At 40.6% G+C, this 25,439-nt stretch overlaps 1 long non-coding RNA gene across 2 annotated transcripts in view; it reads right to left on the bottom strand.

Moving 5' to 3' along the window:
• Nucleotides 1-8,655: 8,655 nt before the first annotated feature.
• The window catches only part of LOC111934349 (uncharacterized), a 36,465-nt gene continuing 19,681 nt past the window's right edge, over nt 8,656-25,439 (bottom strand). The window contains exons 1-2 of one of the 2 annotated variants that reach the window (XR_002867167.2): nt 13,615-13,758; nt 12,991-13,315 (exon numbers count right to left, since the gene is read on the bottom strand). This is a non-coding gene — a long non-coding RNA (uncharacterized LOC111934349). Of the gene's footprint in view, nt 13,316-13,614; nt 13,759-25,439 lie in introns of those variants that run through there. The other variant, XR_015275242.1, reaches the window with a different exon arrangement.

Genomic DNA, 25,439 nt, shown 5'->3' with positions numbered 1-25,439 from the left:
ATACAAAAATATATGCCCTGGTAATCATAACAAGATACAAATCAAAGGGAGCCCTAATCAAGTACTTTTGAGAGTGTTATCTTCCTTGTTAACAAATGGTAATAAGAAAATTAAGGCTTATAGCTTGCTTGTGTTTTATCTAAGAAAACCAATAAAGATATCAGATGTTCTTTGTTTTATATGTTTGAATGTAAAGCAGAATAATGAAGAACATGTACCTTCCAAGGCTTCATTTGCTTTATGGGCATTAACCCTTTAGGATGCCAGTGAAATTCTAAATTTGCAGGATGAGAACAAGCCTGTGCTGCCACCCAGGGTTTTGAGGCCCGGCTTTTCTGCAGCCAAGACAACATCTTTTTTTATTAAATGCTGAAATTGGAACAAAGCAACAATGGCCGCTTGCTAGCTGTGCATGTCCAACAGGCCTCTTTACTATTCAGCAAATGGAAGATATTAAACAACATTTTGCTTAAAGGTACACTGAGGCCATTTCCATTAGGACATGGTGTCATTCACTTATTCACATGTTAAGTGGATGTCCTTGTGGCTAATGAGTAATAATCAACAGTGACTCCACTTTATTCCTTTGCTCCCAGCAATGTTAAATACTCTGATGGAGTCTCTTTGCTGACACACTAGAGAATATGGTTAAAAAGTGCTAAAGGACATTTGCAGCGTAGAGCAGCCACATACACACATGCTGGAAATAGCACTTTTATTACAGTCTATTCTATTAGGCTTTGTTCCTGTTTAAGGCATGGCACGTGGAAACCGACGATATTTGTTTGAAGGTACTTTACACCTTAAAAGCCAGAAACTCTTCCAATTTGAGAGTCAATGTGGTTATTGCTGGGAGATGATCTCTTGTCCGGCTGGTTCCTGAAAAAATCAAACTGCACCTTACAATAGCTCTACATTTGGTGCATGACTTCAGATAAATCCTTAGTGGAGGAGGGATTTGGGACAGAACCTTTCCTGCAAAAAATCTAGTTTGACATTTATTTTATAAAATAAAGTAACTCCCCCCTAATTAATTAATTAATTAATTAATTTTATTACATCAACCACAGCAGCTAAGTAGACTAATAAAATATATTAATCTATATTTTTTTCCTTTGCGTGATTGCTTACACTGGAGTCTGCAGCTTGGTTGTCTCCTGTGTCAATTCCTAAAGTTTGAAAGGTATAAATGAATCATTCTTGGTCCTGATTAAGCTTAAGTTAGAAATAAAATATGTCAATCAATCTGGTTGGAAATGTTCCTGCTGTCTAAGTTGGTTATGCAAAACACTCTAAGGTGTGTAGGCATGCTCAATTAGGTCAAGGGATCTGATGGCACTCCTAGCCATAAATGTGTGTCACTCGGATTCCTCATTATTTTTAGCAGTGGTGAAAATGCATGTCAGTAGGCCAGCTAGCCAGGCTGGAATAAAATTACTTACTGGGTATGCATAAACCTGAGGTTTCAATGCATAAGTATTATTCTTATTTTCAAGCAAAACAGTGAAAATAAAATATCTCTTTCTCAAATATATGACTCACTCTATTGGATTTCTCAGCGATCATTAGTGTAATTCACACTGGACTTTGCAATACTCAAGATACCTTAGCAGTAAAATTTAAGTGCCTAAAAACATAGATGTAATGTGAAATTAGATACAAGGAGTAAAACATTGATTTTCTCTGTTACAGTCTAACTTGCTTCCAAGAAAGATAAAGCTTCACTAGGAGATTAGACCAGCCCCATTCCAAAATAATTTAATGAAAAAGGACACTTGAGATGGCTATTGAACAGCGGCACCAGTGCCGATCTTCTCAGATGGAGACTTTTGCAAGTGATTCCTGCAGAAGACAATGCCAGAAATGTTTACTCGATAGACAGATTTCCTCTGGTGTGCTAAATCATACCCTGATACCAACAGAAATGTTTCTGTGCAATTACAGGGGAAAAATGTGCAGAAAAAAAATTTTCGGTGCTCATACCTGCCCTCCTGCATCTGGAGTGGTCACTGAGATTACCTGAATTGGTTAAATGACCAGAGTTAAATCGTCTGGTTTTAAACTTTCTGTACTGGTACTTTGAACTACACCCAGACCTTGGGCTTGGGTACAAGAAATGGAATGAGAAACCAGCTAAACAGGAGTGCAGCCTGGTTTTGTTATTCAAAAACCCCAAGCAACCAAACCTAAATGCAGGGAACTGGTAAACTAAAAGAAAAACATTGCTTCCAAGGACCACAGGCAGGACTAGTATGTCAGGTAAGGCTGGGGTTTCTTAAGCAGAGGTCTTAAATGTGGTGCTAAAGATGGCAACATTCCTTTAAGAACAGCGCCACGCAGCTAATATTTTCTTTACTGCCAGTAAAACACAATTAAATCTCATGAAATAATATATTCACTTCAGGAAGAATTCCTATTCTTTTCTTCAGATATCAAAATGGAGCCATCATCAGTCAGTTAGTTAAATAGGGGAATCCAGAGAGTAAGTAAATGGAAGAGCTTTCAAATGCAGGGCTGAAAATGCCCAATGAATGTGTAGGGGGCTTCAATAAAAAGATTTTGACTTGTGTTTTCACCCCTTTCCCACTTTGCTCATTGTTTACTGACACTGCTGTGGACACAGTATTCAGTCCCTGCCCGCCCCAGCCCTGGGATGTAAAAATGTCATCTCTATTGTGCTGCCGGGCTCGCTTTGATGCTGCCGCAGCCCTTTGTGTGCCCTTCTCAATCCCTTTATAAGGCTGTCCTGATTGTCCATACTGAACATCGCCACAAAAGCTCGTCTTATTGAGAAAATAAAAAAGTCAGAGAGGGGCCAAATGATGGGAGATTGGGCCTTTGCTGTAAAAGACCTACTATTCTCATTCAGCAGTCATTTTTTCATCAAGGAATTGCAAAGTTGGGACTGCGACCTTGCCAGCAAAGCCATTTTAGACACTTTCTCATTAAATTTTTATTTGTAATTACTTTTATAATTACCTTCTTTTTTTTTTTCTTTTTTTTTTTTCTCTTTTTAATAGCCTGTGTACTGCTGAGGACAAACATTAAATCCTAGGAAAAATTGTGAAGGGTATTTTCACCTTTTCAAAGAAATATACTTTATAACTCAAATGTGCATTTGATTCATCTGGGAAGTTTAGACAGACAGATCGTATGGAAATTCAACTACATACAAACTACAAAAAAGTCTTCTTGTGGTAACAAAACAAGTCAGAAACAGACCCCACCTCCCCCGGCTATGTAGGAGCACACACATTTTCAACCCAGAACCAGAGACCGAGGGTTTAAATTGCCAGTCTGAAAAACCTTGAGCCATTGTTCTTCCACCTAATGCTATCCTAACTTGTACTGAGTGTCTGTGGGCAGGATGGAGACAAAGGCTGGATAAGGTCTTATTCTTTGGGAATGGGCTATCGGAATGGGAGGACGGTGATTTCATGGCTTTTGTTGCTGAGGTTAGGGACCGAATTCTCTCACTGAATTAGAATAGTAACAAGTGGGACTGGGGATCTCTGGGGCTTTTGTAGTGCACTCATCTGAGAGATTGTGCTTTTCTCAGCCCTTCAGATTTATTTTGCCAAAGTTACAGGGCAATTATGGAAATGCGCCCTTTGAAGCTGGGCCGATTTCTCTTTATTTTCTCTCCCCCCCGCCCAAAGTAAAACCTCCCTTGCCTCCATTCTTCAGCGAGTTGGCAGTCATTAGGCAGCGGGGTTTGGAGCGGCCATTCAAATATTCTTTTGAATAGTGCGAGAAAGTTTTAATAAATATGTGTTAAAAAAATAGACTTTGAAGCTTTTTGGGAAGGAAGTGTAAAACAGCACCAAGGTAACAACGTCCCAGAAAACAGGCTGCGTGTGTGCGAGGTGCCGGAACGCGAGATGCTTCCCATGAAAAGCAGCTCGGTGTGCTGGGACCGGGGCTGGCCAGTGCCATGGGGGTGTTTGGCCAAGTGACCACCATGCTGGCAGCTCCACGGCAGCACCGTGCCCCTCGTCCCTCACACGTCCCTAACAGGAGGCCCAGGACAAACACAATCGTACTTTCGCACCTTTGTACATTATTTATCATGGGAGTTTGGAATCTTGATGCTGCACGTGAACTAGGATGACATTTTCTTTTCCTTACTTGCTACACTAACAAAGTAAATATGTCTGAAACCAGATGGTGAGAACTGTAGCTAGGTAGGTTGTGACCAGGGCTGCTTTTCACCCAGAAACTCGGTTCTGTACATCTCTTTTCACTCTCTACTCCCTTTCCTTATTTGTATCAGACTACTTTGCTCTTTTAAGATAAATTGGTTTTTTTTCTGAGCCATTTAACAAATGATATGGGCCAAATTCAGACTTGGTATTAGAGGGAAGAGATACTTTTGGTGTCCCTGAAAGTTATATACACTTACAAAGGGCCTGGTATGAAATGTGGACTTTCCATCATCAGCAAAACATGGTAGAAATATGAAGACTTGTCTGAGTTTTGTAACTGAGATACAAATACATTTTTTGCTCTCTACAGGGTTTATGAATGATCCTTGGACCACATATTCAGCAATATGGAATATAAGAGATTTGTGTTTTCTGGATTAGGGCTTGCAAATTCAGGAGCAGAAAATTCCTCTTAACCATAAATGTGATTAAAAGAATGAAAATCCAGCTCAGGTCACTATAGAAGTGTGCTCACAATAAAGTCATACAAATATTTCTCATGACGGGTGCAGAAGGTTTAATGCCACATCTGTAATGTGCAGCACTGCATCCAAAGGTGTAACAATTTTCATGTGAGCTGGGCTCAGTGAAGTTGCAGAAGGTACCACTGGAGACCATCACATCTCCTATCTTCCCCTCATCTTCCTCCCCTAATTCCCTTTCATGCACCCAAATTTCTTCCCCAGCCTCAAACAAGTGCTTCAAATACCCTTCCTATTCCTCTGTACCTTCCCCCAGTCTGGAATCATCTCAGTTATTCTGGGACTCATCACATTATTGGAATCCAGTAATCTGTCCAAACTGGATCCACTGTTTAAAGCCCTCCAGAAGCTTTGGGGTGTCTGATCCATTTCAATGTACACCTGGATCTGGTGTACTCCATTTTGTAATAAAAGAGAGGAGGACTTTTGGGGTACAGACCAGTTCAGGTGAAAAAAATTTAAAATGGGCTTAGGTTTTAATGTGCTGGTTTACTCCAAGAACATTTCTAATCTTAAAAATGTAAAAGTTAGGTTAAGAAAAGGCAAGCTTGCTAATGATATTAAGAAGTTCTTCAATACAGAGTAGGGAGTTGACTACTCTGAAAAATGCTAGTATTTGTGCCATCTGGCATAACCCTGGGAAGCATGCAATGGGGCAAGTGATGATGTCTTGCTAGGGAAATGATCTAGGGAAATTATTGCAATCCTTCCACTTCTTCCTTTGACAATCTCTATTATTGATTTATTTATTTGTTTTAAAATCTACACAAAAAACAAACAGCACACTTACATTTTGAGCCTCAAACTTGTCACAGAGTCTGGCTTCCTACTATTTTAGGCTTTAAATGCCAATAATTAAGAAGACTTTGAATCATACTTGCAAATGCAGTTGCTGAGTGCAGGGTTGGCCAGCTTCCCCAGGTGAGGGCCCTTGAGCAGTCAGACATCTCCTCCCTGGCAGCTCCAGCCTGCAGGTGGTTTGGGGGACGCCTTGTATTAATCTGGCCTTAGGGCCACAGAGACATAGATCACCATGACCAAGTCTCTGCCTGGAGGAAAAGGTCACAGATTTTGAATACTTAAGATATTTTGTCAGCCACTTCTAAAGATTGTAAAGAGAATGGGTTTCCATGTTCAGTGCTGTCAAAAATGACCCTCAGGATGCAATGCTTCTCTTTGTGCTTGGGTCAAAGCCCACAAATAGGTAGGGCAGTCAGCAACAGGCTGAGATCTTCCAGATGCCTTGTCTTACAGGGAACAATTCTGTCTCATCTGGGCTGGATTTTAACCCCTGGGCTTTGTGTTTGCTCTGCACTGCAAGCAAAACCGCAGGTGAGAATTATGACTGTCAGTGTCTGAAAGGTTTAGAAATTGAGGGGTGAGCATTATAAACTGTAATGATCAACTCGTTTATGGTACAAGGGACAGTGCCTCCCCACTAATTCTACAAATAGACTTTAGATATGGGTGTCTACTATTTGACTGCCAGTGGGAAGTGTGTATCTCATAAGGCTCTGACCTGGTTATCTCCTAACCCTGAGCAATTAATCACTAGCATCTAATAGGGAGTAGCTGTGCACAGCAGCATTTGGTGTCCAGCCTCTTCACAACAATGCTTTCACCTTTTCTGCAACTATCACACCTATAGCTTTCCTCAACGTTTCCTCTTGCCCACTGCTTTCTTTTGGATAGGAACTGGCACAAAAATCAACCTCTCTGAGCCAGAACCCACCAATTCCAGTTGCTTTAAAAATAACCCAGTGAAACAAAACATAAATCCTCCCCCCCAAACAGAGTCCTGTGCAGTAAAGTGACCAAACACCAAGATCTGTTATCAGCTGTGATGCACAGGGGGGCAGAGGAGAACAGGAAGGGTCATCATTCCCCTTCCATGTGTGTTGTGTTTCTCATGCCCGTGTCTGCAGGAGAGAATAGGGAGAGGACCAAAATCTGCTATCCTGTCAAGCTGCTAGGGAGGGCTGGGGGCTTTCCCACCGTGCCTGCTGTAAGCAGGAGGAATGGCTTTGTCTGCAGTGAGATTGTGCATGGTTGGAGTAAGGAAGTGAAGAATCAGGCCCCATTGATTCTTTGTAGTGCTGCAGCTTTGTTTTGAAGTGCAATAAAAATACAGGTGGCGGAGGAGATAATGCACGGTACCGTTCCTTTGGGACACTCGGGGAGACGGTAAGGAGTTCCAAAATAAGGAGTGTGGGTTTTTGCCTAGCATTGATCACAAACACTAGTTCAAGAAAACACCCAGAAGTAGTAAATATGTAAATTTGTTATGAAAGAAGAACCTACAAGTACCCGCTATGTTAAAGAATTTGTTTAAGGATATTTGATCTTCATGCAGAGTTTATCAGATTATGGTTTAATTTGCACATTCAGGGTTTCTTGGTTGGTTATTTTTTGTTTTGCTTTGCTTTTTTAAAGTGGGGCTCCCTTTTAAAAAGCTTTTATTTCTCTTCTGCTTTAATACTTGTTCTGGAGGTTCTGCTAAGATACAAGAAGTATGTTTACAGGGTAATATAAATCAGGTTTGGAGATTACCAGTTTCATATAAATTAGATGGGAGAGTACTGTTCCGCTATTTTGTTGTCTAAATTATATGGAAATTGGTCTTATGCAAGGAGTTAGTCCTCACAGAACAGGGCCCTTAGGCTTTTGGTTTAATTATCATAAGCTTCCATTTAATTAAACTTATTAAATGGTTTGGTGTAAGAGCAGACTATAGTTTTGCACAAGCTTTCTGAAACAGAAAAATATTTATGCCCTATCTGTTTGGGAAGGAAACACTTTTCTTCAGGGATTTTTCCCTCAAAAGAAGGGTGAGGGTCACCTGGGCCATCCTCACAGGCACCTTCAAACTCTTTGTACCCAGAGGCATTTCGACCTGTTCCTCACCACAGGGCCAGCAAGTTCAGCTTGTCCTGCAGCTGGTATTTCACTTTACAGGTTAGGAATTATAGGACAGTGTTGGCATAAGAGGAAGTGGATACAAGTGAACCAGGAATACCTGGGAACTAAAAGGAAGCCCTAAACCATCAGAATAGGGAGGCTTTGGAGCACAACAAATTCCCAAACCATCCAACCAAAAAAAAACCCAGCCCAACCCCAAAACAAGCACTTATTTGCTTTCATCAGAGTAGTTTGATAGATAATTCGGTCATTTCATGATATGGTTGCCTGTATGAACAGGAGATGGGACTCAATGGCTGAGGAAGTCTCCTCCAGCTTTCTGTTCATGGGCAACCCTTTTGTGAGGCTTGACTCTCCTGAAAACAGCCAGATAATGGGATTGACCCCAAGTGTTCTTTCATATACAGCCATTGTCCATGGTATATATCAGTTTAACTTGGAGAAGCCTTATCTGAGACACAGATATTATAAAAGTCCTCATTTTGATGTATCTGACTCTCAGTGACTTCCTACTTCCTGCCTTTATTTATCAAGTCTATAACACAGCTTCTGAGAAACATTACATCCCTTGTTTTATTCAACAAAATTCAAAACTTTGTTTGGGTTGAAAAAATATGCTTGATATTATTGATACTATTTTTACAGATACAATGTTGTGGAGTAGCACTATGTATTAATATTAGCGGTACTGTGTACTGACTCCATTAAAAGGAATAATTAGAAGAATAATTAGCTGAAAATGTGAAATAGAGATGCTTCAGGGACATGTGAGAAGCTGATTAATAATAGGAAAGAGGGCCCCTGAGTGTCAGGGACCTAATAAATATATTTAAGGACAAATAGGTAGAAAAAGAAAGTACACATTACTAATGTTGATAGAAAGCCTTAACTGCCTAATGCATTTCAGAAATTGGTTGAGAATAGTTAATCTGTGTGATAACATGACCCTCAGGGTTAGTTAGATCTGTGAATTCTTATCCCCTTGGGGACTTAGCAAGTTTCCAGAGATTCACTGCAAATTCTTATAAGGAAAAGGCATTCACAATTGGAAGATTTCATGCAAGTTTTACTTCTGAATACTCACGCCACACAAACTCAAATTTACTGAGATAATGGCAGAGAGTGGAACTCAGTACTAGCCACACTCTTAATTTAAATTTTCACTTTCTAAAAACACTATCATGCACATTTGGATTTATTATGGGATCACATATAACTCTAGATGAAAGGAAGTGTTTTACCATAACAATACTTGATTCTTAGTTGCTTCTCTATGCTAAATTAAACTCTGTATGTATATGCTGAAAAACAAATGTATCAGTTGCTATTTTCTTCATTGGATCAGGCATTTCTTACACACACTTTACAAAAATTTCATGGGAAACGCACAGAAAAACCCACCTAACTGCTATAGACTGGAACCATAAAGAGCTTAGTATTTGCAGCCTCATCAGTGTTTTAGGAATACTGCCAATGGAAAGGCAAAACACATTTTTGAGAGTTGAAAAGAAAATGTAGGCAGTGTAACATACCACTGACCCCAGCAGCGGCGTGATCATCAGGTTCCTTCTCCCAGACCCAGCAGGCACCAGTGCTGCTGGGGGGGATGAAACATATCCTTTTGTAAGCAGGGGGAGCTGGAAATGTGATTTCTGTTTTGCTTGAGATGCTGTGTCCCAGCTGGCCCAGGAGAGAGATGCGAAATGAAAATTTCTTTACAGAAGGCACTTTTTACACCACCATATAGGACTACGAGACTGGGATTTCCAAAGGAATTTAGAGCAGTTAGGCATCCAAATCCCACTGAAATTTCCTCTGAAATATATCAGCTGTAGCAGTTAGTGACATGTTATAGGAGAAGCTTTATCTTTTGAACAACAAGATGGATTCACTCTTCTTAATACGGGTGTAAATGTGCAGAAAGGGGCAAAAGAAAGGAAATACTCTGTCTGCAGTTGGCAATATCACAGATTGAAAGAATCTCTATGTTCTCATCTGTGTGGAGAATCTATTGATTCATTCACATCCAACCCATGTTTTTGCCCAGACTGCAATCCAGGGTTTGTGTTTCTGCACAGCATTAAAAGAGGTGAGTGAGATCAGAGGGCAATGATCCTGAAACTAAAAAGCAGCCACGTATTTTGTGCATGTATCTCTGAATAGATACCTCTGGCTCACCCTCTAAAGTAAAGCAAGATTTGTTTCTAACAGTGACCTTGATATAAATGCTATAGAAGATACACTTTTCAGCTGATACTGCAAAAGGGAGTGCTCACCGCATAGTTGAGCATAGGAGGTCCTGCCGAAAATACTTATATATAATTTAACAAAAAAGAAGCTTTTGTATTAAGAAGTTACAGCTTAAAGCTCTCTTATTTGGGAAAATTCCAGCCTTTGTGCTCATATCCCAGTTATTACAGTAAAGACTTCCAAATGGGAGATATTTTAGAAGAAAACAGTACCAGAGTGATAAGGGTACTGTGCTTATTTTTCTTCAGGCATTGGTATGCTTTTAGTTCAAGAAGGAATTTTAAAAGGTTCTAGATGAGATGGTACAAATCAAACATATTCTTATAATATTTATATAAAATATGTCAAGAAAAAGGAATAACAGGGAGTATTATAAAACATTGCCTGAGAAACAAGAACAATGGCAAGGCCAGACCTTATTGACCACAGCTTGATAGAGCAAGCTCAGGACAATAAAAATTATTTTAGAAACACAAGGTTTTACTAATTAAGAACAACATTTTTGCCATTCCATGTAACTGCCCATTAAATGTGGCTTTTGTGGAAGGATGCACACCCAGAAGACTTGCATGGACTATCACTGCTAAAAATATCCTTGCTGGCCAAACCAAATATCTTTTGACTCTGGAATTAGTATTTCCTACTTTGGTATCTTTTCCTGTATTAACATACAGATAACATTAACGGAATGAAAATTTATTAGCAATGACAGAAAGGCAAGGAAGATTGGTGAGTAAGATCCAAGGGTATGAGGGGAAAGATCAAAAAACATCACAGAGTCTATCATCAGTCTGTTCCTGGGTACCTAGGAGAGAAAGTGAAGCTTCAAAAAGATGAGAAGAAAGCTGATGATGGGGTGACAGAAGCAGCTCCTCTCCAGGACAATGACAGAACAGTAATTATAGACAACGATGACATGTGATGGAGAGCTTTACCCTCCAACTTTGCAGGAAATGATCAGGGCAAAACACATGTATCAACACAATCTGCGATAGGAGGAATAGGGGAAGAAAAGAAAGGTGAAAGGCATCCTCTGCCACTGCCCTGTTACCATGCTCGTGGTATCAGGAGTGAGGACAACCCAAAGCAAGAGAAGCAAAGAGATGTGTCCCACTGCAGAAGACAGGGAGAGCACTTCTGAGCTGAATGTGTGATGGCCAGCCAGTCACTGTGTCCTGGCTGGTGCTGAGGGCTGCTCCTGGAAGGCCAAGCCCTCCTCTCACACAGCAGAGGAGCCTGCAAGAATCGCAGAGCAGCGCTGGATGCTACCAGCAACTATCCCAAAACGTGTGTATTTATTTCAATTTGTAATCCACATATTTATAGTCCTTCCCGTAGGATGAAGACTACTAAGGGAACATTACAGGAAATGTTTGAGCCTCAGATGCCCCTACAGGAACACGGAACAAGTGCCAGGGTGGAAAGTCAGCCAGCAGCCTCTTCCCAGACCCTCCTGCTCGGTGTGCCGGAGCAGGGCAGCGCTGCTCCAAGGAGGGCTTTGCTGTGCCCCAGGAATCCCTGGGCAGCCTCACTCCTCCTGCTGCTCCAGCCTGAACTGCCAAGGACAAAGGCAGGTGGGTGAGCAGGGCCACGGTGGGAGTGCCCTGCTGCTGGCTCACAGTGAGCAGTCAGACCCATGTACAAGCAGCAGGTGTAACCAAGAGCCCAGCTCCACTGGGAGGGTGTTCTGTCCAGAGACAAATAAATGCAGAAATTTCCCGTTTGCATGCACGCACGCATGTTCTCTCACACACACAGATACTATAAGGCTCAATAAAAGATCAAAAGCAAATAAATGAAGCAAATTAATGAAAATGAAGTGTAAGACTGTAATCACACCCAACCATGCAAAAGAAAAAAAAAAAAAAAGAGCTCTGACCAAATTAGTATGTAATACACTACTTCAGACAGATGCTTGAATAGGAACAAAAGGAAATAAGGAGGAAACCCATACAATGCTGGTTTGAGTACTTTCAGGAATATGAAAAAAAAAAAAAAAAAGGATAATTTCCCATTTAGCCTGCAGCAAAAATAAGGCCAGATTCTGATCCCTTGAAGATACTCTTCCCATTGCCTTCAACAAAATCACCATCCAGCCTCTGTAACAACAGCTGAGAAACATGTTTCCTGAACAAAAAAAGGGCAGGGCTGGACTCACTCTCACTGGACTGGGGGCTCCTGGGCATGGATTAGCAGTTAACCCAGGCACAGGCTTCTGCTAGACTCTCACAGTACTTTTCTTTCTGTTTCTCTCTATCATTGCCCACAATTTTTAACCATGAAAATCACAAGTGTTTTTTCTTTAGCATGTAGAATTTGAGAACATTTGTTTCCAGTTGTGATCATAAAGAGATAAACAGACTTCTGCTAGCATGACAGCTGCAGTATGTGACTTCAGGGAATGGCCACTGCAGCAAACATGGTACAGAGCACTGCATCTGCACAGGCACAACAACCCCAAAACTGTACAGGTTTCTCAATCTATTCCAGCTACTTACTCAAAGAAGAATTAAATATCTGTTTAGAGGGAGAGGGTACACACAGTCATCAGTGATTCCCAGCAGTTTCATGTCCTCCACAGTTTTTGGCATCAAAATACTCAGTTTTACTGCAGCTAAGTAACTGGTTTTTGACATATTCCTTTAGGACGTGCTGTATTTGGTTTGGACTGATACTGATTGTCTTGGTAACTGTAATTTTGCCGTTTCAAAATCTCATTCTTAGATATTAGAAATGTGTTCTGTAAGATGTAATTTATACAAGAGATTAATAAAATGTCTTCTTGACTCCTCTGTTTTCCCATACAGAAAGGTTTTCCCGTTAGCATAAGAATCTGCATCACACACCTTGTTGTTTCTTAAAGTCCTACTCAGTTCTCTCCTTCACAGATGGGCAGCCTAAATTATTTAGTGTGGAGGGCAGGGTCATCAGCAAACCTCAGATCAGTTAGACTGCCAGATTGTCTTTAACATGAAGTCTTGGATATCACAGTTCTCTCCACTGCCTTCTCAAGGTAGATCCAGGAGGTGCCAGGAGACACCAAAACCTGCCCATTGATGCCTGTAATCCCAAAGCTGACACTTACCTTACCTCACTGTTGGGCAGGGATGATGATTGAGTCTCTTCAAATGGAATTTTAAGAGTTGGATGAAGGATTTATTATCCAAACACTAAAATCAGTTCTTGACTCATGGCACCAGATTGAGGAAAATGCCTTTTGGAAGCAAACAAAGACATTAGAGACTTTCCCATCCACTGATCTGTATGTGTCTGCAATCAGCTCAGGTGCAGGACTTGGTGCACTGTCCTATCTGCACTTTGAATCTCTGAAGAACTTCTGAAGAAATCAACTCCCTGAGTGGCAAGATCATGAGCTTGCATTCTGTGAAAGGCCAGAGTCCAGGAGCAGAGCCACAAAGCTGAAACTTCATCCCTCCATATCTCAGTTCCATCTGAGAGCTGGGAAAAGGGAGAACAGCTTATCAGTAATTTTATACTCTAGAAGTACAAGCCCAACTCCTCCACTGCCATGCATGACAATTACTCATTACACTACCAAATCAACCTGGAGTGTCATTCTGCTGTTACTCTCTTATAAATGAGGCTGAGAGGCACTGGAGATCTGGAGCACTTGTGAGAATTACAGTGACACCACTGCAAATTGCCTTGTATTTCAGTTACCAAGGAAGTCAAAGGAACTGGCCCTTGCCAAGAAGTATCCTGCTGCTGCAGCAAGATCACTTGTGCTTCCAACTTACCTTGTTTATAAAGTTATACATTTACTTTGGAAGTCAGCAGAGCTATTACAGATCTGAACTCTATGTAATTAGGAGACAGCATCAGGTGATAAAAATGCAGAGTAAGTCCTAGCAAGTGAGGCAAGCAGGATTTGGTGGTCTTGACTGCAAGGAAGAACACAGAAGCAGAGAAAGTATATTCAACAATAAACTGCAAAAACTGCACTTGGCTGTGACACCCACTTCAATGGGCCTTACAACATTATCATAATTTATCTCATCTGTCCTGTTCCCTTTTACCATCTGTCCAGCTTCCTTTCCAACCCTTTAAGTACTCTGATCTGGTAATCCTTGCTTGGTCCCCAAAGAGGTGCCTCTGTAGTTTCCTTTTTTGTTTGTTTTGTTTTCATTTGTTCATTTACAGGGTTTTTTGTTTGTTTGTTTGTTTTTGTTTTGTTTTGCCTTTTTTGGTTTTATTTTTTAAGTTTTATTTAAATAATTTCTATTCCCAGATGCCAAAAAGTAAATGTTGCAATTCATTCAAATAATTAAAGGCTTATTATTAAAACAGAAAATACCAGATAAGTTAACTAAAACATTTAATTTTTAATGCATTGTGTTTTTCCATTATTTTACACAATGCAATAATGAGATGGTCTTAAAGTGAACATATTCAGAGGCTCAGCTTCTCTTCTAACTGCAGCAGAATGGAGATAGAATGGAGATAGAGAAAGATGCCAATGAACCTCCATTCATCCCCAAATTGCATGTATTTTTTAAAGTTGCATGTAATCTTTTGGGAAAAACAAATCTACTTGATTGAGTACATACATAGTTGTGTGAGGCAATGTCAAGGTTTGGAATCATTTTATACCAAAATATTTTTGTAATTGCCCCTGAAAAGCAGCAATTTTCTGATGCTGTATTTGATCATAATATAATACTCCTCAACAGCTGAATACATGTCTGGGGCCAAGCAGCCCTGGAACAGTATTTATGCTAATTAAAACTAATTTCTTTGCAAAAGTTTTAGTCTTAGCAAACAATTTAAAATTAATGTGTACCTCTGAATTTATCTTTCTTCTTATGTCAAGAAAGTATTTGCAGCAACATTGTCATTAGGCAGTTATGTTTGTGATATTAGGTACATATGATGGCAATTAGAGGCAGAACCTCCAAAAATCCTGGTAGCATACCCAGGAATGGCTATAGCTATTTTAAGCAGATTTATACTTAGGGCATCAAAGAATGTCACAAAGAGAAGAAAATATGGTAACTGTTGCTTTAAATTATAGCTATCATAACTTCAAAAGGATATTCAATCAGAAATCACTGCAAACTTAAACTATTTATGCCTTCTGACACTGACAGGAAAGTAGGCAGTTTCAGCCTGTCATCTCTTAATTCTTTTTTTTTTTTTCCCTCTTATTTTTTTGGTGTTTAATAGAAGTTCTGTTTGGTCTAAGAAACAAGTTATAAGTCTAGGAGGATTGAGTTAGAACAGGTCTCCTGCTTGCTTTTGACCTTTCCCTGTCTGTCAGGCTCATTAAGTATTGCAGGTTCTTTGCTAGTTATTTTACAACAGCTATTGGAAAAATGAAACAAACCCATGCAATGGTCTTGCTTTGGCTGCTTGGACATAACACTCAGCAGTGTTTGTCCAGCAAAACTGTTCCTGTGTCAAGTAGTAACAGGTAGAGCTATTTTCCTCTACAAATCAAAAATACAAAAGTGAAGCCACAGTTGCCTGTGGAGTAAATTTTGAACAAAATCATAAGATCATGATTAAATTGTCCACGGGGATTCCTGACCTCTTCTGGTAACAAGAACACACCTTCCTGTAGTCAAATGTTTAAAAGCAAGGAACTTTCTGTTCAACAACAATCAAAAAAAAAGACTTTATGTGCCTGCTACCCCTTCCTCTCCAGATGCACTCAATGTGTCGAGCAATGAATGACAGAGAAGTGTAATTAAATTTAAAAATAAAATTTTAAAAAAATGCCTAAAGAGGAGTGAGAGGGATCTCATGACACGAGAGGGAGAAAAAGATGTGTCCTCTGTGAAAAACACATTCCCAAAGCAAAATGAGCACCTTATATTCCCAACTGCAGGGAAGAAGGCAGACACAGAAATCTGCAGTTGGGAGATAGGTGGGTGCAGAGGGAATTCCAGGTAACTTTGTGGTCCAGGCTTTGGGGGAGCAGCCAGCAGAGTCTCAGTAATTTTGCCAGGCAGATGCAAGCAGCTCACAGCCAAGCTTGGGGGGCTCCTGTCTCATGACAAAGCAATGAATTGCCAAACCTGAATCACAACACTTTCATCACACAGATATATCTATGTGAGTCAAGAACAAAAGAGCCCAAACCAAGAATTGGTTGGACTTTTCCAGAAAGTGTGACCACTGCCGAAGAACAGTTCAGTTTTGAACGACACTGGTCACACCGGTGACAGTGACTGAGGATTTCTGTCAGGGTCTCTTCCCCACAGGACTGCCTGGTTAGCACTTGAGCCCCTCCATGAACAGATGTTTCTGGCTGATTTTTCTGCTCCCAGGGCAGCTGGTGTGAGCCCCAGGTACCTGGCAGAGCAGCACAGGTTGGGATCACAGCCTGCTGGAAGGCAGAGAGGTGCTGCGGAACACAGCAAGGCAATTCCCAGCCCAGACGATGGCAGGAGGGTCCGTGCAGTGCCCCTGGAGCATCCATGGGGGCTCATGGACCAGGATTCCTAATGCCCCTGACCCAAGTGCTGAAAACACCTTGTTCTGCTTGATGTTGATCCTCTGCACCTACAGTGAGAGGGAAGTCAAAATCAAACAGCTTCAGCACAGTGCACAGGACCTGACATTTATAAAAAGTGGTAAAAACATGCAAAGGAAAACCTGAGTGCCACATGTGTTGCCACAATTCTCATCTCTGGCATTTTAGCTGTGTTTCAAAACATGCAGGCAGCATTTCTCATAATTTGCACTGGGGTTTTTGTTTTTTTAGATTTTTTTCTTGGTAGAATCTATTTGTGCAAAAACATTTACATTTCTCTGCTTTCCTTTCCAATTCAGCAAAATGAACCAATTAACAAAAAAAAAAATAAATAAATTGTATTGTTTATAGATTTGTAGCAATCACCACAGTGAAAAAGCAAGTTAACCAACCCACATCTGAATAAATAAACAGTTGACATCTATCCTCATCAAGATTACTGACAGTAGTTTGCTTAGGCACAGCTTCTCCCCAGCAAGATTCATGTGCTTTTTGGTCTGAGACATCGTCCCAGCTCGGTTATTTTCTTCTTTTCTGCACGAGCAGGAGAGTAAAAAGACTAAGGAGTAAAAGTAAGTATCTTCTCTTATGTCAATTAAAATAAGGAAATACTACTAAGAAAAAAAAAAAAAATCTCTGGACTCTTAAAAAGGAATTAAAGACATAATGAAGAGACAAAAGTTAATACATGGAGAAGTAGCTGCAGAATAAATGTAAATGGCAATAAAACCAGGAAAACCTAAATGTTTCATTCCCCAGAGCCACTGTCCTTTCCTGAGGGGACCTCTGTACCTCCCAGGTGAGGTTAACACCTCCCTGGTGGTGTTTGGTCTCGCTGAGACGCAGCAGGAGGAGCTGCTGGTGCCGGAGCTCCGAGCGTCCGTGGGCTGCCAGCTCTCCTTCTGCCCATTACAGGTCACCACTGCTTCAAGCAAATTGTTTCAGGGATTGGAACGTAGCAATAACTGATGTAATTAGTGTGGGCTGTAATCTAGGAGGTTTCATTATGTCACACACGTTAGGACTCCTGAGTATTACCAAAGGACTCATTTGTAGTAGTTGAAATGAATTTCTCTGCACACATATAACGTCACCCATATAGCCATAGTAAAGTAGCTTTCAGATGATCTGACGTATTTAAAATCTCTGGCTTTAGCAGGGTTAAGTTTACAGACAGTAATAAACAAATCAGCAAATAGTACAGATTTACTTCTTGCCAAGAGAAGGGAAAAAAAATGAAATGTAATGGCTACCTCAGACTGAAATGGCAAGTAAACTCTCTGACAAAACTACAAAGAAAACTAATAAATCATGCCAGAGGAAATATAGACCATAATTAAAGACACACACACAAACTTGACAGAGACTTTACATTTCTGGGTGCAATACCTGTTTACTTCACGTAACATGGAAAAAGTTTAATGGCTCCTTAAGTGAAGTCAGTTATTTATTATTTCTGCTCTAAAAGCCCCCATGAGCCTCCCTCAGCAGGAAAGCAAGCCTGTAACTCCAGGTAACAAACCCAACCACATGAATTACAGAACAAGACAAATGCATAAAAGTGTATAAGCAGCTTTCAGTACTACAATACTGAAGTAAAAAACAGGTTATAATAAAGTTTAATTAAACCTCTAAAAAGGTTACAAATATAATCCCTATTATTTGCTTCACTTCAGGGGTCGCACACCAACTTGGAATTTCACAGCCTTTGCTTTTATTATTGAAAAAGTTCATTTCCACACAGATACAAATTTGCTTTTCCCTTTGACTTAAATAGTGTCTGATGTAAAAAAAAAATAAAAAAAATCTTCTGGAGAGTACTTATGCCCGTGCTTAACATTAAGCAGTCCTTAGAGCCCCTGCCTGCACCTTCTTAAATCAATATTAAAGCCTCTGTTAATTTCGTTTGTTCATGATCCCCACTCAAGGGAAAAATGCCACCATGACATTGACATTAGTGACTTCTGTGGTGTTCTATTCTGAGCACACTGATCTCCAGACCTGATCTGAAATTCACTGCAATTAATTAATTCTTTACTTACTTTCATATCATTTGCATTGGACCTGCCTTTTTAGGAGTCAGAACTCAATGTTATTTTTTTTCTCAGCTTCCTATTGAAAAATTAAATTTTACAGAATTCAGTTTCTAAAGTAGAATATGAGAATTAAATTCTGTATGTAGAATAGAGCATTGCTCAATCAGAAATGTCAAGTTGAATATGAGGCTAACATGAAAATGCTGCAGTATGAGTTGTTTTTGTTTCATTGCAATATGTTTTAGGGGCTGGAATAACCCTGAATTAAAAACTTAATCTAAAACTTTAAAAATTATTTTGAAAAAATTTCTTTCCCCTAGTAAGGTAAAGACCTAAGTGGATGACTTATTTCCATTACTTTCTAACCCAGGTGGGGGTTCAATAGATCTTAAATGGCTTTTTAAAATCTCAAATATAAATTTAATTTCCACATACAAATTAGATTCCCATTCTCTTACAAAACCTTCTCTAATGCTGTTACCTCCAGTATCCTTTTTGATGTCTAGGTATCAAATGTATTTCTGAGTGGGTACCAAACCAGATAGAAAGATTGACTGTATTTAGTCTTTAATTAAATGCTGGTAGATTTCCTTCAATAGTGTTAAGCTCAGAAGTGAGAAAATATAATTAAATGATGCTCCTAGACAGGCAATGATCAGCATTCTTGCGTGCAAGGTGTGGTAGCACAGTAAGCTAAGGATTACTTCTCAGTTTTAGTTTTATATTGAAATTCTCATAGCTCAGGAGAAACCTATTCTGTATGCATGAAATATTAACCAGGCAATTGTCCTAAGGATGCAGTGGATTTATTAAAGTCCATTAATCTGATTAATTATCGGATTGCTGACAAGTTAAGTGTCTCAGTGCTGTTAAATCTAAGTATATTTTAAACGTATCTGACTTCCTCCCATTGTCTGTCATCTCACTGAAGATGTGGGCAAATAAAAGGTTGCTCTCATAAGAGGTTGCTACCCTGAGGAAGCCCTGGTATCATTAACAAGCAGAGGAAAGCCTCAACATGAAGAGCTGGTGGATTGAACAAGGTTTTCAAGGATACTGAGGCAGGAATTGAATGACAGCAGAAAAGGAGGTTAATCTTTAACACTCCTGTTCTAAATGGAAATATTTCCAATACTGGTGAACTCTTGCAATTTCCACATGTACATCTAAAACATTCCTTTGTGTGGACATGTTCTACGTGATGTCTTGGCAGAAACCAAGAGACACAGACTCTGATCTTAGCTCTGCCACTGACCCGCCCCGTGACCCCGGATAAATCATTCCACTGTTCTGTTTCTCTTCTTACTTTCGCCTGTCTTGCTTCTTTAGAGCACAAGTTCTTCATACAAGGAGCCAACCTCTAGTTACCTTTTTGTCTGACACATTGAGGCCCTGATCTCAGATGAAGCCTCTAGGAACTTTTGGAAATAATAAAACTAGTGGTGAGGAGCGGATGGTACTGACCTTCCCAGCCCTCATTCCATCCCAGGAGATGCATCAGCATCAGCACAACCACACCTACAATACAGCTCTAAGTTAGGGGTTAGAGAAGCAGTCATGCCTTAGTGGAGCTGAAGGTGAGAAAATAGACCTCTGTAGTCTTTTCTACTCACTGCTGGAAATTTAACTTACATTGAATAATAGGTATTTTTCCATACTGCAAGATGAAGACCACAAACCCAGTTAGCCTGGAAAGACAAAGCAAATTGTATCAACAATTCAAGCTAAATTAAGGTGAGCCATTCTTTGTCTTTCACTCCTTTCCCTGAAGACAAAGAAGAAAGTATACTCACACTAGGATAAGACACAGCTGCTACTTAAGGCAGTCTCAAGATGTGGCATTTGCTTGGCTGGGAGGGTTCAAATTCACACCTCACCCACCTCAGAAAAGTACTCGAATGATCAGTGTATCTTATCCAAGACTGGACATATTTCTGCCTCCTCGAGGCTGTTTGTCGTGGAAGATTGACCCTGCTCTGCTACTTTGGGCCTCAAGCTTGGGAGATATAAATCCTGCTCTGGTTTAGCATTTCTATTAGGCACACAGTCACTCAAGAAGGGCACAACTGCAGCAAGGCTCCCTTTAGCACCCCTTAAATTCTCAGCATGCTGGCTTCTGTGACTGCTTCTCCCGATTGCCTCAGACAGCTGACTTGGCTGAATCCCTCTTACACCCTTGTCTTAGCAGGAGGACATGCTCAGGCATGGCCTCAGCAGAGGTGTTACACAGGGAACGAGGTGAGAAAGCCAATCCCACCCTCCATGGGAATGGCCACCTGTGACACACGAGCTTCATGACATTGACAAGAAGATTATGTACAGCTCCTCTGCTAAAACACATCATGTCTGGCACCAGGACTGGAAAACCCTCCAGCTGAGTCAGATCTTCAGCTGTGGGATGCTCTAAGTCTGAAGGAACTGCTAAAGATGATATTCCAGGAAGGACTACACTGGGATGCAGCTGTGTGCTTATTCCAGCCCCAGTACAGAGCTGAGCTCCCAGGTACCACCTCACATCTCCAAGGTTCTGCCTCTGTCTCCAAGGCTGCCCAGTGCCCATCAGGTGTTGGAAAACTTTGGTATACAGCCTGTAAATTGGAGGAGGATTGGCCACATCCTCACTGTCACCTCTGTCTCCACCAGCACTATCATGTGCCTCCATCAGCACAAGTGTTTTGGTGTCCTGGGAGCTTTGGCAGATCTGTGAAAGGTACCAAAATGAATCCAGATAAAGGATACATACCCCAAATCCCTAGGATAAACATTCTGGGTAACTTTTGAGCCACATAAAATAGCAAAGAAAACTTGTAACTGTTTTAATAAAAAGGCTTTGCTACTTTAAAGGCCCCCAAAAAAACCCACTCAGAAATACAGAATAAAGGCAAGACTGCAGGATATAAGAAATTCATAGTTTTTAATCTTTCCGCCTTCTACCCTTCCTCCTTTTTTTAAAGTAAACTTGACCTACTGTGACTCCTAGAAGTTACCTGCTGGGCACATCAGATATATTTCAGTAACTAGAGAATGAGAAATATATATTAGGCTATGGAATAGAAACCAAAATAAAAGCTTTACCATTAGGAATATTAATGTTGGTACTTTCTGAGTTAAGACAGTTACAGACTGGAAGACTCAGTTGCTGCCTTTAGTTTGTGTAAGAAGGAATATCAGCAATTCATCCTGTGAAAAACAGTACTTCAGCTGGTAGAGTTGGAAGGGAAGAGTGAGAGAAATTGAGGCCTTTTGTCTTGGGTTACATGTCTAAGGGCTAGAAAAACCCTACTACCTTTTTTTTTTACCTCTGTAAAAAACAAATAAAATGAAACAGAAGGAAAGAAAAAAGCTCCACCAACAACACAGCAACATGACAGTGATGTGTATAATGATCTTTGGCAGCCTAAGATAAGATCACAGCCCGTGGGACTGTTGGAGCCTGGAGCTAACGGACCCCTGCTTTGGGGAAACACTAGAAGTGTACAGAAAAAAAAAAGTTCCATTCCCATATTAAAAAGAAAGGAGAGCTATGTTGCTAAATCTATTCCTTCTGAAGAAACCTTTGAAAATATAAATGTATGAAAACATCTGAGTCACTTCTGCTTCCATGAGTGAGTGATCCCTTCTGCTCTCACCCATAATACCAGCAAGGTCTGCTCTGCTCCCAGTTTGTCCCAGGAACTATGCTCTGCTTATTTAGTTCCATCAGTTTTTTCAATAAAAGTCACCATGCAGGTGTCTTATTAAAGACCATTAAAGTCACTACAGGGGTTTTTAAAGTCACTATAAGGTTTTTTTGGTTTTTTTTTTTCCCTAATGCAAACTTGCGCATAAATTTTAAATCCAGAATATAATGAATGGTGTTCATCTAAATAACTGCTGTCACAATCCTATCTCCCTCTGATCTTGGGAACAAGCCTGTCCTTTCTGGAAGATTGTTTGAAACGTCTGTAATTGAATTAAAAAAATAAAAATCTGTTCTGTTCCAAGAAAAGATCCAGAGACTTCTCAAAGTCCACAAGCAGCTTTGCTGTTTCTATTGATTTTAGATGGAAGGTGTGAAATACAACAACTAAATGGCAGTACTAGTGAAAAATCAAGTTATTTATGGTCCTCTTCAGTTGGATTAGTTTCTCTAAATAATTCCTTGTTTATCTGTGTTAGTGTTTGGACTAGTGCAGTGGGAGGAAACAGCAGGACGGGAAAAAGTTTTTTTTTTGGGATGCTATTTATGTGAATGTCAAACTGTGCCCTGGCTGCTGCTGAATACTGAGCTTTTATGAAAATCCAGCCCTTTCCTTGGGTGCTGAACAAAGGGAAGCCATGCTGCTGGTTAGCTTAAAGGACTGGTACCGGAAAAATCAGAGGGTTGGCAGACCTGTGCGTGTTTGAACAGAGGAAAATACACTATAAAGAAATGTTGAGTGGGTGGAAAGTGCAGGGAGCAGCAGCTCTGTGAATCACTTCCTCCCCCAAGGCCTTGCTGTCATTAGGAGTACAGGTGTGTGGTTTTAAAAACACATGTTGTCCATACTGATATTTTAACAAGCGTTAGTCAAAGCAGTAGCAGTTCTAACAGGCATTTACTGGTCAAGATAAACCCTAAACTCCCCCCTCTGGGTTGTCACAGTCAGCTAACATGTTAAAACTGTTGCTGCCTAGTCCAAGAAAGGATTTTAACATGAGTTAAAAATAAAGTCCTTTTTGTACATGCATGGCTTAAGAGAGAAGAGTCCAAATCCCTTCTTCCAGCAAGAAGAATAGAAAGAAGCAGCAGAAAAATAGGATTAGAAGCAGCATATGTGCTCTGTCTTGCCTGTTTACTTCCCAAGATTTTGTTTTGCTTTGCTCCACTTACTGAGTGTGCCGCTGGATGCTGACCCAGTTAATTTCTGTATGACCTTTCAAATCAGGCCCACATACAGAACATGGTCAAGGCATGGATTTCTGGAGCCAAGTGCCCCCTAGTACATGAACAGGTAAATGTTTTGCAAAACAAACTCTTCTGAATATGGTAGTTTTCACCAACTCAAAATCTTTCATCTCCTTAAAAGCATTAGAAACAGGGGATGAGGCAGATGCTCTCACATCCAGCCAGCTCTGCCACTGGAAAACATCAGAAAAGCTCTCTGACATTTTCTGAGGTGTAAGACAAGGCAGAATTTGCCCCAATAGCATGAAAGCAAAGTTTATGTCCATTGCCATGCAACTGTATTACACTAATACTGAATTTGGAGCTCAGTGCCTGGTACTAATCACTCATTCTGAGTCAATTTGAACGCACACTCTCTAGAGGCAGAAGTCTAAACTGAAACACTGTAGGAAATAAAATGTCATTTAACTGGAGAAAGGAAAGAGCCTAGTAAAAGTAAGAGAATTCAAGGGGCACTCCTTTCTGCTGTCATTTGTCATGTATGACACAGGAATGTTGACATCATCCTCTGATAAATGACACTGGCACCTGCATCAGAGAGATATTCTTCAGCAAAATGGAAGTCTGAAAATCCAGCAGCAGGGCACTACTAGTAGGTTCCAGGAGCTTGCAAGAAAGGAAAGATAGATGATGGTAATTTTCTTCCAAAGAGAAACATAAGACTTTTTAAGAACCATTCCCTTTTGCTTCCCCTTCTGCTCCCTCTGGGCTTTGGGAAATGATTCTGTTTTCTAAATCTAATAGTGTCTTAGACACAAGCTATATGTTATCCAAGAGCTAACTTGTGGCACTCATGCCACCACCCAGTTTAGGAGGATAAGTGTCAAGCAGAGAGCTCCAGAAGGCATTCCCATGACAGAGGGCTTCAAAGGGGCCTTCCCTTGTCCTAGGCCAGTTACAGATGTCAATGAACAGACTATTCTAGCACCAATCCTTCCAAATCTCACCTTTGCATTCACAAGCTGTAATGCAGAGAATTTTTCCTCTCAGAAAGATCAGGAGTACACGTCTCCATCCCACCTGTATGCTGTACAGCTGCAGGGCGGTGTGTGGCAGAGGAATTCTCTTGGGAAACTTCTGCACAGCCACACAAAGCTTGCTGTGGTGTGCCTTGACATCTGAAGGCAAAGGTAACTAAAAATTTTTTTCTCATCTTAAGACAGGTACATCACCAGTTTTCTGTGTTGAAAAGCCAAAGGCCAGTGGATTAATTGTAACTGTGAGGGGAAAGTCCTGCTACTCTTAAAAATTAAAAACAAATAGATGTGTTTTCACTGTCAGATTTTTTTACTTGGTTGCCTCAGGGAATATATATGCAGCTTGATTTTTCTTCTAATTGTGTAATTTATTTATGCCAGAAAAGAAGGGGAAAAATCTATTTGATTTGGAACAGCAGGTTGTGAAGTCAAGAACACAAACTCTGTGACCAAGGTAGCCTGGTTCATCATCAGGAAGTCTGCATCCCATGCCAAGGACCTGCCTAGCTACTGGCCAGTCCCAGTTTGTTCTAACCTGCTAACTACTGTCCAGTTCATTTTTCCCTTGCCGTCTCCAGGGAGCACCATGCAGTGATATGGACTAATAGCCTGATAGTTCTGGGCCAAGAAATATCCTTTTCATCCTGCACAGCCAGCACTGTCTTCCAGACCTCTGAGTGCATGAGGGGGGCTGGAATCTGGATAAAGAACAGCTGGCTTAAAACACACCCCAACAAGCCAATACTGGCTGAAAGGAGAAAACACTGGAAGAAAGCAGCGGTACATGGGCTAACCTTCATATACAGGGCTCCTTCTCCAGGGCTGTTAAAATATTATGCTGCTCTTGGCTCTTACTGAATCCATCTTTGGTACTGAGCACTGGAGCAGAAGCAATCGCTGTACTCCTGATTCTCCTGCTGGGATAACAACTCCACATTCATGTCTTCAATATTGTCAGGTTGGATTGTCATAAACTGAGCTATGTAACACATTCTCCAGGAAAATACACTTTCATCTTCTAGCTCAGAGAAGCAAAAGAGAGCCTATCATACCTGATCTGCTCTTCAGACTGCTTTGGACTAGAAACTTGCTAATTAAGCTGCAGGCTTGTGACTGAGTCCCAGCCAGCTGGGCTGGGTGCCTTCCC

The sequence above is a fragment of the Cyanistes caeruleus genome, chromosome 12, assembly GCF_971803275.1.
Source record: "Cyanistes caeruleus chromosome 12, bCyaCae1.hap1.1, whole genome shotgun sequence".
NCBI lineage: Eukaryota > Metazoa > Chordata > Aves > Passeriformes > Paridae > Cyanistes > Cyanistes caeruleus.
Note: the sequence above shows the minus strand (reverse complement) of the source record. Positions and strands in the feature narration are given on the sequence as shown.